The sequence below is a fragment of the Erithacus rubecula genome (genome assembly GCF_903797595.1).
Source record: "Erithacus rubecula genome assembly, chromosome: 4".
Lineage (NCBI taxonomy): Eukaryota > Metazoa > Chordata > Aves > Passeriformes > Muscicapidae > Erithacus > Erithacus rubecula.
Window position 1 is genome coordinate 33402345 of NC_136686.1, and position 12476 is coordinate 33414820.

Consider the following 12476-nt stretch of genomic DNA (forward strand, 5'->3'; position numbering starts at 1 on the left):
AAGGATGCAGATAAGGACAGATCACAACAGACTTCGGTGTCATGGGCTTGTGTGGGAACTGTACGCTGGGACAGGGATCATTTCCTCCACCATTCCTCCCTCTCCTCACTAGCTCTCCTGCATAACATTTCAGATCCTAGCTTTGTATTAGAGGGAGAGTCACTGATCTTGGCGAGTCACTGTAACTTGGGGAGCAAAGGCTTTCTTTGCTCAGTCCAAAGGGGTTCAGTGGATACAATGCTGTTGCTTCAAACAGTGCTCTTGTCCATGCCAAACTCTTGGCCAGAGGGAGCCATGAGTGTGGAGAGAGGAGTAATGACTGTGGGATATGACTTCAGCAGTGTCTCACCTCTGGTTATGAGGGTGAGGCAGGTGGTGTTTGCATCTGCACTTGCTTTCTGCAAATTGGGATTGTGTCCTGGACAGGTTGGGGCCAGGAAAAGGGAATGTAGAAGAGCCAACTGCCATGACAGGGACACACCAAATTCACAGACAACACAGATGTCCAAGTCCAGGCATCACATGTTCTATGCTAGGTGTAGGCACCCCACTCAGGTCCTGACTGTGAGCATCTCCAGGGTGACCTGTCCTTCAATCACCTGCCTCCTGGGAGCAACTTGCTAACCTCTCGCTAGCCTTTCCTTGCACAACCTGCTCACTTGTCCTTGGAACGTGCAAATTACCCTTGTGAGCAATCCCAGACAGCCCTAGAACTTTTAATGCCTTTGGGGCCTGAACCCATCCCCCAGTGCTGGCATGACCCAACATTCCCATACAACGGGCCAGACATCCCTGTCTGTCCCTGGGGCTGCTCATGGTGCTCATTGTAGCTCTTCTCTCAGGGCCTCAGCCCTCTTCCTACACTCTCCTTGACACTCAAAGATCCCAGGCTGACCTCTCCATGCTGAGATGGCACGTTTTCTCGAGATCACAGCCTCCCTTGTGGACATCCTCACACCTCCCAACCTCCAAGCTGTAATACACCTTAGGCTGAAGAGGGAAACATGATTGCTGAAAGAGAATTTCATCATTGCAAGTAGCTTTGATTTAGAGCATGCCTTCTGGTCTAGCTGATAGGCACTGGTATGCCTCATCATATCCAGACTAGTCCTGTGGTCCGAGGGCTGGAGTCCAGCTAGTGTAAGTTGTGGGGTTGAGTTGGAACACTGGGTCGAGCCGATGGGGGCTCTAAATAAGGTGGTTTGGCAGCTGCCAAAGGAGAAGCCCAGCCAGGCAAGTGTCTGAGGCAAAAGAGGGAAGATCTGTCCCAGATCTTGTGAGGGATGCAGCAATAGATAGGGCATCCTGAGTGATGGCCTGGGAGAAATGGGAAAGGGTCTGGCTGAAAAGCCTGTGGATTATGTGTCCAAAGCCCACTTGTGCACAGTGTTCTTCAGTGGCAAAAGCCTGTTTTGGCTGCAATGACTCTTGCAGTGATTTGCAACATCTTTCCACCTGGAGAGAGCCTTTGTACCTGTTCAGCCACTCTGTGGCCTGTGGTATTTTAGACTAAGGTTTAGGTGTGCTAAACTCAGATTTATTATCTTGTGGACACGGAGCCTCACATCAGGAATGAGCCACAGCAGGATCTCCCAAACTTTGACTGCTGAAACATTTCCAACCACATCCAATTTCCTGGATTAGGAGCCGTCTGTGAGACTCCAACTTCTGCTGACTCCAGAATCTCTGCTTTCATTAAATCAGTATGGAAATATGTTCCCAAGTGGTGAAGATAATCCAGCAAATGTTATCAAAGGATACCTGGACAAGTGATTTATCTGGGCGAGCCTGATGTTACAGCTTGGGGAAGCAGGAATGACTCCTTGCACTAATGATGCTGGGATGTGTTAGACACACCTCTAAGTGTATCCTGAGAGTGAATGGAGCAAGTCTTAAATTCTGTAGACAAAGTACAGTTAGGGACCTCATACAACTCGGACTTTGAAGTCGATACTATTTTTCTTATTTTAAAAAAAGTGGAAAATCAACTTCTGACCAGTGGCATGAATTTCCAGTTTTCTTCAGATGAATCAAAGAAATAGAAGGAAAGGTAAAGATAGAAGTGAAAATGAATTGGGGTGCAGCATTGGGGTGCAGCATGTGTCATTCAGGTTGTGCAGGCACCAAAGACAAGGCTTCAAACCTCACCTATAAGAAATGACAAATTTTGAAATCAGAGCCACAAGCTCAGCAAATGCTGACTGTAGAGGGGAAAACTTTGCCACCACTTGTCTGGATGTCGGCTAATGACTTCCAGAGGGCCTGCAACATCAGCCCCATACCACTGCTGCAGGATTGAAAGGAATAATTGTGCTAAAATACGACGCCAAGGATCATTCCTGTGCTGCTCATTAGTGCTGGAAGTTCAAGGGCAAGGAAATGTAGCTCCATGCAGGAGGGGCAGATGTTTCATCACATGTGTGCTGGAGCAGGAGAGCTGCTGGCTATTGCCTGACTGTGTCCACCGGCTCTGTGCTGCTGCAATACCCAAATTGGTGTCCTTGAGGTGCCTTAGAAACCTACCATTTACTGAGCTTACTTCAAGCCTAGAAACAACCTGCTGAGGCATATTCGCTGTCTCATTTTTTGTCTTTTGTTAAAATGACTTTTGAGATGTGCTGGGCAGAAGTTTGTTTGCTGTACTTAGTATGCAAATTGTAAGTGGATGCTGTGTTTGAACATGTTGCAGCAATCCAGATGCTGGTTTCAGGTCTCCCAACAAATAGTGCTCAGGAGAAATATGTTCATGGAACAGAGGCACGTCCTCCAACACCCTTGAGACCGAAACTCAGCTGCATGCCATTTTTCAGCAAGCACTGTGTGTAAAAGCCAGTGTGGAATGATAATCTAGAAGAAAGGGTTGCTGTGAACAGGCTTTGCTGCCAGGAATGACAAGAAGCCTGAAAACACCCTTTTGGCATTTTTTTGTTTGTATGGGAAGTGGTACATAGGGTGTGGGCTGTGATGTCAGTCTCCACACATCAGAAACAGTAGCAGAGGTGCTCAGGAGGTGAGACCAGCAGGGAGCTTGAGCACATCAGATTTTACCCCTTGAGACAAACCCTGCTTGGGCCATTGCATCTATTTTGTCAAATGCATTCATCTGCAGCCAGCCCACGAGCCGGTATTGGGACATGTCTCGTGCTTGGAGAGCCTCCAAAGCACATGGGACCACAAGGCATCAGAACAGCTGAGCAGGAGCCAAGGCAGGCAAAAGGCCAGCTTGGCCTTTCTGGAGGGGAATGGGGCCCCACGAGACAGCAAGGGCTGGAGAAAACAGAATTGTGTTGGGCAGAGGTGCAGCTGCTCTCCCTGGGGGTCCTGTGGGTGGCACAGCTCACCCCAGTATGGATGCATCCTCCTGGCAGGGACAGAGCTGGGGCAGCATGAGACTGTCCTCCATGGCTTGACTGGGGACCCTGAATCCCCAAAAACCCCCTTGGGGGTTTCAACATGTGCCATCCTTCCTTGGTGCCCCAAACATTTAGTGGCAGTGAGCTCTGCTAGGCAGCTGCTGCCTGCCACCCTAGAGCCAGCTGTAACAATAACCCTGGTAAGCTGTCTGTTATCTGCCAGCATCAGCTGCTGAAATGGGAGGGTGTTTCAGCAGGGCTTGGCACCCTCATTTCCCTAAGGCCTGTGCTATTTGGGGGGAGAAAGTGCAGGGCGCTTTCTGATGCTATCACTGTTTGGAGGCTGTGGAAAGCACTGGGATGTGTCATCCCTTGCCATGCTGCTGGTTCCCACTCCCTTGCAAGGGGACACCCTTGAGGCTGGTGGGCACACACACATCACTGTTGTGGTGAGGCTGTTTTGCTCTTTTGGGAGTTTTTGGAAGGGGATCCTTCCAAAGAAGCCCTTTGCAGAGCCATCTCTGCATCTCTCTATCCCTGCCGTCAAGAACATCCACCCATCATCATGTCCCACACAAGGGCCTGCTCTCCCTCACCTCTGGATTCTCCAGCTTCCTTTGCTCCCTGGGCAACTAGTCTGTGAGGCATGTCCATGCTGTCTATTCAGCAAGTTCACCAGATACACCATGAAATCAAGGGTCACTGCACCATCTAAAAGTTTGATACCTTGTACAGGGTGGATTATCTTCAAAATCCATGGACATCTGAGAGGTACTGGCCTCCAGGCCCTCAGGCATTTGCTCTAGAAGCAGGCAACATCTGGGATTCATTATTTCCATTCCCACCAAAGCAAACAGGGTAAAACCAGGGAGGTTCTCCTGGTCTCTGCACTGGCTATATTTAGCCAGGCAGGTTCAATTTGCAATATAATCCACCTCCTCCCATTCAAAGGGAAGATGGAAGATGAGAGTAGTCCCCAGATCAAGCCCATGATAAGGAGGTAACCTTATAGGGAAAGCTGTGTCTCTGCAGGGTCTGCTGTTGTGCAACCTTGCCCTGAGTGGGACAGAACCTTTGCAGGTCCTAGCCCTAAGCCAAGCTCTGGGCAAGGTGTCCCCCATACCAGGCAGGGTGAGCATCCTGGACTTGTTTCACTGGCTCTGCTGGGAACACAGAGAGATTGTTCCTGGCAGGAACAATCCAAGGGCCACTACTGGGTGCAGATGTTGGGTTGGAGCATCGTGAACTTGCTGCTGGGCAGCACCAAAAGAAAGCAACTTCTTTAGAGCTTAGTTTTGGCACCCCATGAAGTGCCTGCCAGCCCAGGGGCACATGGAGAGGTCCAGAAACGGGGGCCAGCCTCCACACCCCTTGGTGAATGCCCAGCTGCTGTCTGTTCAGGATAAGAGCTGTCAGGGAGGGAAGCAGGCATGAGCCGTGACTTTCTTGGAGAGAAACAAGCAGGGGGCAAAAGCCCTGGCCCTCCCAAAATGCACCCCCTTCTTAACAATAGTACTGTCAGCAAGGACTTGTGCTGTGTGACACAGCTCCCCATGGCTCCTGGGGACTTATCTAACCCCTAACAAGATGCAGGGAGACATGCCATTCTGACAGTCCTTGCCTGGAAAACAAAGGCATTTGTCTGTCTTTGTGGTGTTCTGATTTGGGGGAAAGGGAAGGAGAAACAGCAGAGAGCAGAACAGGGCCTTGCCACACGTGGTGCTTTATTCATCTGCCCTGGGGGTGCAAGCTCAGCTTTGTGGGCAGGGGATGTTTTACCTGCTGAGCAAGTCCATGAGGACCTGTGCCCACGAGCAGGGATGAGCAGTGGAGGGAGAGCAATGGCTGGGAGAAGGACCCATCTGGTGGGGCTGGGCTGCTGAGGAACAGCCCTGCAAGCAGACAGAACCACTTCTCCAGCCATCAAGGTTTTGGTCTGATGAGAGTGGTCAAAGCTACAATCAGCCTGTCAAAGGCTGTCCAAGGCACTCAAGGAGGATATATCCTGGCTGGCAACCCACTCACTTGGCACAGGCTCCCAGCCCACCTTCTCTGGGGCCTGGTCCCCTCTGAGAATGACCCAGCCAGTCTCTCTGCTTGGGCTCTGTTTCTCCCTCTGCTCCTGCAGTGCTGATGGCTGTGGAGGGGTGACTGCCCTCCATGCTCAACACTCCCTGCTGGTGGGTGAGGGTACCCATCAACTTGCTCGACAGGTAAAACCTTCCCTCCCTGGGAAGTCTCTCCCTGCATTTTATGACTGCTTACCTCTGAGCCAAGGGTGCCTTTTTGGCAGCTCCAGGAGAGGGCCTGGCTGGGTGCGGAGTGCTGTTTTTCTCTGGGGTTTTATTACTTGCTTTGTTTCTCAGGGTGTCTCAGTTGGCCTTCCTTCAAGCTCACCATTGCTTCATCACTATCCACTCTTCTCCTTCCACCAGCCCTGCACAGACCCTACACATGGCAGAGAAACCACAGGCAGCACCTGGAACTCTGTCTGGCCAAAACACCCACTGCTGAGCCTTGCTACAAGCTCTGTGTAGGGTGAACCATTCAGCATCCCTGTGATGTGTCTCATGGGCTGGGGAGGAGATGGGATTCATGCAGGACCTCTGCTGCTGCTGCATTCCCATCTCCTCCTTATCCCTGGCTCTGCTCAGAGCAGCCCTGACAGAGAAAACCCAAGCCCTCCACACACATACCCATTCTTGGGCATCACAGGGCTGCTCAGGTTTGGTCAGGTCACCCTCAGAGGTGCTGGGCTCAGCCTCTTGAAATGTGAGTGAAGACCATGACTGACCAAAGCTGGTGTGCTGCTGCTGCCTGGGGAACACTCTCAAGGACTGACCTTGGATGCTGACCAGCTCCTCATCATGTTGCCATTTTCCCTTTGTAAAACTTGCTTTCCCACTGCAGAAAGGTCAGGCTGTGCCTAGCACATGGCTGCATCTTAGCTCACTTGGGAGGTGGCTTTACCTCTCAGAGTGAAATGGAGATTCTGGGCTTTGCACTGCTATTCCCATGCAGAAGTGGGAATATCATGCTCTTTCAGGCATGAGGGTTGGCTCTGAGTGATACTGTCCATGGGGAGACTGGACACTTTCTGAGAAAGGCAGGCTCTTGGCAAATAATGTGCCACGAGCTGTCTCTGGGCAGGGGGTGAGAGCTGTTGAAGATGGGATGGTCTGGTTTGCTGGCCATCTGCTCTCCCTTTATCGGGGAGACACACACAGTTCAGAAAAGTTTGCGTCCTTTGGGATTTTTTTGGCCTGACACAGGTCTGCCAAAGGCAGAATGACACCCCTCTATGTTTGCAGGGCCTCCCTCTGTGCTGAGGGCACAAGGAAGGGTGCCTCAGCCCAGCCATGCAGAGCCCCAGAACTGTGCCAGGGCATGGGTACCTGCAGTGGACAGGGAGGGATGAATCCCAAGAGAAGCCAGGAAGCAGGACATGTATTATGTTTCACAGCTGAGCTTATATATATTTTTTGCTTTCTGTAGTATTTCTAGAGATAGTATACTTTTTAGTCCCTCCAAGAGGCTGAAACATGGAATGCACTGCTTTTGTTTCCTACTTTCCTTTTTAATACAATGCTGTTCAGTCTTCTGGGTTGTGCACACATGATTCCAGAAACAGCATGATATCTGCTAAAGAGAATCATCCAGCACTGTCATACTGTCATGGATCAGATCTCAGCAGCACCAGCAGTGCTGATAGGAATGCAGGCTTAAGCATGTAGCACAAGAGAAAGTCAGAGCTGGCCTGGTCACAGGGAGCAAGCAGTGTTTTGGGATGAGAACAGGGATCCTGAGACTTCTCGAGGCAGCTCTTCCCCATACATCACTGGATCCCTCCCATAGGCCACCAAAATCAATTTTGACACTACATTTTGCAGAGTGCTGGCACACTGGCTATTATCACAGAAAAATTGAGTGCCTGGATGAAAGCCTGCCTCTCACCCACACCTTGCACAGGTGGCTCCCCTGGCTCCCACTGCTGGTGACATCTCAACACCACCCTGGCTGCAGGTGGACCAAGTCCCTGTCCTCCTCTGTCTGCAACCAGGACAAGCACTGACAGGCTCCAGCTCCCCAGCAAGCCTTTGCCCAGCTGGCAGGTTTCAGCTCTGCCTGAGGAAGTGCAATGAGCTCCCTCTCTGCATTGCACCAGGGTGCCAAGCCCAGCTCCACTGCTGGCTGTGCCTGTGGGACTTGTGACCACAGCTCTGAGATGGGCTGGGATAGCTGGGCATGCTGTGGTGGCAGCCTCAGGGGTGTGGCAGCTGCCCTGCTCTGGCTAAGTGTCTGTGGCCTCCTGTTGAAACATCACCCCTCGAGGGCAAACCTGCTGGGCACCAGTGAGTGAGTTGGGATGAAGGTGAAGACTGCCATTACATCATCAAGTTTGCATTAATGAAGCTTCTCAGCATCCCAGGTGCTCTCCTTCCCCTCCCTGGCCAGCCCTGTGTAGCTGCAGAGGAGAAGGGGCACTGTTCTGTGCAATCTGGCTTCTCACCCACTGGATTGATCACTGCCCTTCGTGTGAGTCTGGAAATGGGCACTGCACATGTGTTTGGGATTGCTGTATGCCTCAGAAGGGATTGCAGATGGGTGTGGATGTTTCTCCCATCCTGCTCCTTTCATAGAGATTTAATACCTGAAACTGCTGCTAAGGGGGTTTACATCAGTGCCTGAACAGATTGCATCCTTTTTCACTTTGACTTGGAAGGGCAAAACCAATGTGCTACGGTTCTGAAAAATAGAAGATGAGACCCTTGTAGTGAGGAAGCTGATGGAGCAGAGTAAAGCAGCAAGCAGGGTATCTGGTGTTCATCAGGAATGGATGAAGAGTGCTGCATATGTCAGCTTTTGAGAGGAGAATAATGTGCAAACTGGAAGCATACATCCACAGCAATTAAACTATAGAGCACTGGTGGGGGACATGGTCCCCTGGAAGTATGACAGAAAACGGCTGGCACAGAAGGAGCTGATTAAGCATGCACAAAAGAGAGCTGTGACTTGGATGCAGACTGCAGGGCTGTTGGCCACATTGTGTGCCATTTGCTCTCCAGGACACAGCCTTGTGCTTGCCAGCAACCAAGCTCTCCTGAGCAGAGACGCTTGCGTGACCAAGCCGCTGCCGGCTGGAGCTGTGGGCTGCAGTAAGAATGAGCTGTGATGAGAAACAGCTCTGGAGCAGGGAGCTGCAGCTGCAGGCTGGCTGGCTGCAGCCAGGGAGACAGCAGTAGTTAGGGCCCTGCAGTGTCAACAATGTCTAGTAAAAGAAGCTGACACCCCAAGTACAGCCAAAAGTATCTGTGGGTATAAATCCAGCTTTTCAGCTCTTGGGAAGGGGTCTTGTTGAACAAGTCAGAGGAATGCAAGATTGAATGTGCAGAGTGACAGGATTTTACACTCTTTCCTCAACCAGCTGCCATTTATCAACCCATGTTTTCTGTGAGCTCTCTGGTATCAGCTGGTATGACACCCCACACCATCCCATTCTGCTCTCCAACCTTCAGCTGTTCAGCCCTGCCTGGCAAGCCTCCTCTCCTGTCTCTTGAATGTAAGAGCATTCCTATTGCTGAGCATCGGTCTGATGTGAAAATAACTGAGGTTTTTGCAGCTCCAGCTTGTGTTTGGTTTATAGATCTACAGAGAAACTCTGATGTGGAACCTCCCACTCCTTTCCTCCTACTGAGACAGACAGACAGACAGTAGGCTCAGGCAACAGCCAGAATGAGGTCTTGCTGGAAAGCAATTTCAGCTGCACTTGTTTCTAATCAGTTGTATTTTTGTCTCTTACCCTGCCCAGCACCGAGGCCTCTTCCAGCTGTGTGCTAAAGGACAGGGTAACAGCTGGTCTTGAAGGGTTGGATGGTGGCAGAGATGCACAACTCACACTGTTATATAGGGAATAGTCAGGCAGTGGAGCTCCTGGTAGTGGTAACAGAGAGGTAAATAGAAAGAGAATATTTCATCTGAATATTATGAAATGGAAGAAAAATCTGGTTTCAATTAACTGCAACCAGCATAATGGGAGCACAATACAGGAACCTCCTACTTCAAGGTTTATTTTCAGCCTAAAGAACAATATTCCAGGGGATGGGATGGTGAGATCCCTAGACTGATGCCTCACCAGGGTTGTCTAATTTACTTATTGCACCTAGCATATCATCCAAGTTCAAGAGACAAGGAGCATATAAGGATGATCCTTTGCAGGTGTCATACTCCTCTGCATTGCAGAACATTGCCAGGAAAAAAGGGGGAATTATGAATATAAGACAGGATGCCTCCATGTTCTGAGTTTGGAGGCTTGCTGTCAGAAAAAGTCCCAGGGTAATTCACATACTCCTTTTCTAGGTAGATGTATCTCTTTCTAAGTCACTACAGGAATCAGACAGGGTTTCCTGATGCTGTTTGTGTCTCATTGCTGGACATGCTGTCCTGGAAAACTTATAACACACCCAAAGGAGTAATGACAGAGATTTGAATTGCATCAGCAAGCAGGACTCTGGGGTCTGCCTCAGATCCCATGACTTAAAGGGTGTGCCAACCAGGACCTTGTGCTATTTGCAATGACCAGCATCCCAGTCCCTGGGTGGACCTGAGGATCAGATATGCTCCTCTAGGACTGTTCTACTGCTGCTGGGTCATTAGCAGGTGACAAGTGACCAAGAGGAGACTACTTCTGTAGGAAGCTCTTCTGAGACTCCTTAATGCCAGGCTGCTCCAACACATAACTGATGAGAAAGCAGCTCAAAAACCAAACCAACAGGCAGATTTCCAGCAGCATTGGCTCAAGGGCACTCAGAGCTGCTTATGGCCAAACAGGAATCAAACTAAGTGTGGGATTGCTCAATGACATAGGTCCTTTCAGCCCTGAAATTGTTGTGGGAAGGCAGCTAATGAGATGTGATGAATTGCAAGGCAGTGAGCATCATGAAACAACCTAAACACAGCCTACACTCTCCACTGGAGGAGTAGGGCCACCCTGTTCCATGAGCTGTGTCAGTTTCCAGGTAACCAAGACTGTGGCAGGTACATGGTCCTCTGGTTGTACTGGAGTGCTGAACAGAATGGCATATTCTTCACACATCTACCCTCAGCCTTGGCAAGTGCACAAATAGGGACTGGCACTGCTCTGTCACTCTCAGGATCTGCCCAAACCCAGCTGAATCAAAAGCCTCCAAATACTCAGGTAGAAAAGGGCACCAAGTCAGGAGGACCTCTGTTCCATGAAGGAATCCTTGCCAGAGCCATAATCATGGTGTTCCAGCAGGTGGGAAATCTCTAATCTACAGCCCACAAAGACTCAGTTTCCTCTGGCTTCTATGCTGCAGGAATAAACTACCTAACCTGCACATAGGCAGCTGTAGTATGACAGTAGAGTGTACCTGGAGGAAAGAGAAACACAGATCTGAGTTGTTTTATCTTGCTTGAAACAGGTCAAGTACAGAAGCAATTCCTGCCATAAATTTTACCCAGGTACCACTTTCTGTCCAACTTCTGTGGAAGCCAGGCAAGGGCAGAAAGGCTGGCACAGGACTTTTGAGTGACCTGATGGACAACTGTGTCCATTTAATGGACAGGTTTCTCTTACCCACAGAAGAGAGCATCTCTGTGCTCAGCAATATCCTATACAGACTGGAAACTGCTAGTTGCTGGAGCTGCACATGCAGCAGGCTAGATCAACAGGGCAGAACAACCTGGATCGTCACAGGCAGCTGCCCTGTGATCTGGAAATGTTTCTGGCATCATGTCTCCCTTGTCTCCATGCTGAAGGCTTACAGAGCTGACAGGGCTTTGCTGCAGTGGTGTACTGAAGCTACAAAGACCAGTGTAACTCTGAAAGCTGGTGGAGGCCTCAATGGTTTTTAATTGCCCTCAGCAAGTTCAGCATCTCCCAGGGAGTATAAGGAACACCAAAACAGCTTGTCTGCCAGGGGCACTTCCAATACATTATCCAAGACAATTCCCAGGCAGAGTCCAACAACAGCAGCAGTTCCTAGATGTTCATAGCCATGTAATTCTCCTGGGCTGCCTGCTGAGTTTCTGGGGTCAGAGTCCATAGAGCAAATGAGGCAGCAGTAAGGAAGGAAAAAAAAAAAGGATAATGATAGAGAGATGGCAAAGGAAAACTTGAAAACCCACGTTATGGTGGGGAGGGGACAGTGAGTAAAGAGTGAGGAGAGGGAAGCTATGCTGCAGAGAGGGGACTTTTACACACACTGCTGCTGGAGGAAGAGTAAATGCTGGTTGGTTCACCAGGGCAGGCAGTAACAGGCTGCTGCTGCTCTCCTCCTCCTCCCTGCTCCAGCTGCTGCGGGACAGGGCGGCGCCAGAGCCGCCTGCCTTGGCACAGGGGGACTCTCACATCAGGTTGGGCAAGTATCAAGCCAGCTCTTGGGATCAGGATCCTTTCTTGGCTCTGGAGGCACTTTCCCATGCAAAAAAAAACCTCCTCTGTTCTGCCAGTCTCAACACCTTCAAATTCTCCCAGTTCTATTACCATGTCATGTGGCTGAACATTAACAACTTCAACAGCCAGGATGATCTCTAGTTCCTCACATTAAAGGCATCTACTCACCAATTAATATCTTTGGGCCCATTTTTTGTCTTCCTGAAGTGTCAGTCACTTGACCAATTGACAATTCCCCTAGAAAAGACAATGGAAGAATGAGCTGGCTGAGGAAACAGGGAAGTGGACAGGAAACTGTGAACAGCTGGGCCCAAGGAATGCTGATCAGTGGCATAAAGTCTAGCTGGAGGCTTGTAATTAGGGGTGTCCTCCAAGGGGTCAATACTGGGTATTTTGTTTAGCATCTTCATTAGTAACTGTAAGATGAGGCAAATTTGCTGGTGACACAAAACTGGGAGGAGCAGCTGACACACCAGAAGGTTGTGGTCCCATCCAGAGTGATCTTGATAAGCTGGCAAAATGACTCAAAAAATTCAATGAGGAGAAGTGTAAAGTCCTTCACCTGGGAAACAATGACCCCAGGGACCAATAAATATGGGGGGCCACCCAGCTGGAAAGCAGCATGACAGAAAAGGACCTGAGGTCCAATGTGGGTCGAGTCTGGGCTACCTAGAGGCAGAGACATACTGGAGGGAGCCCAGAGAAGA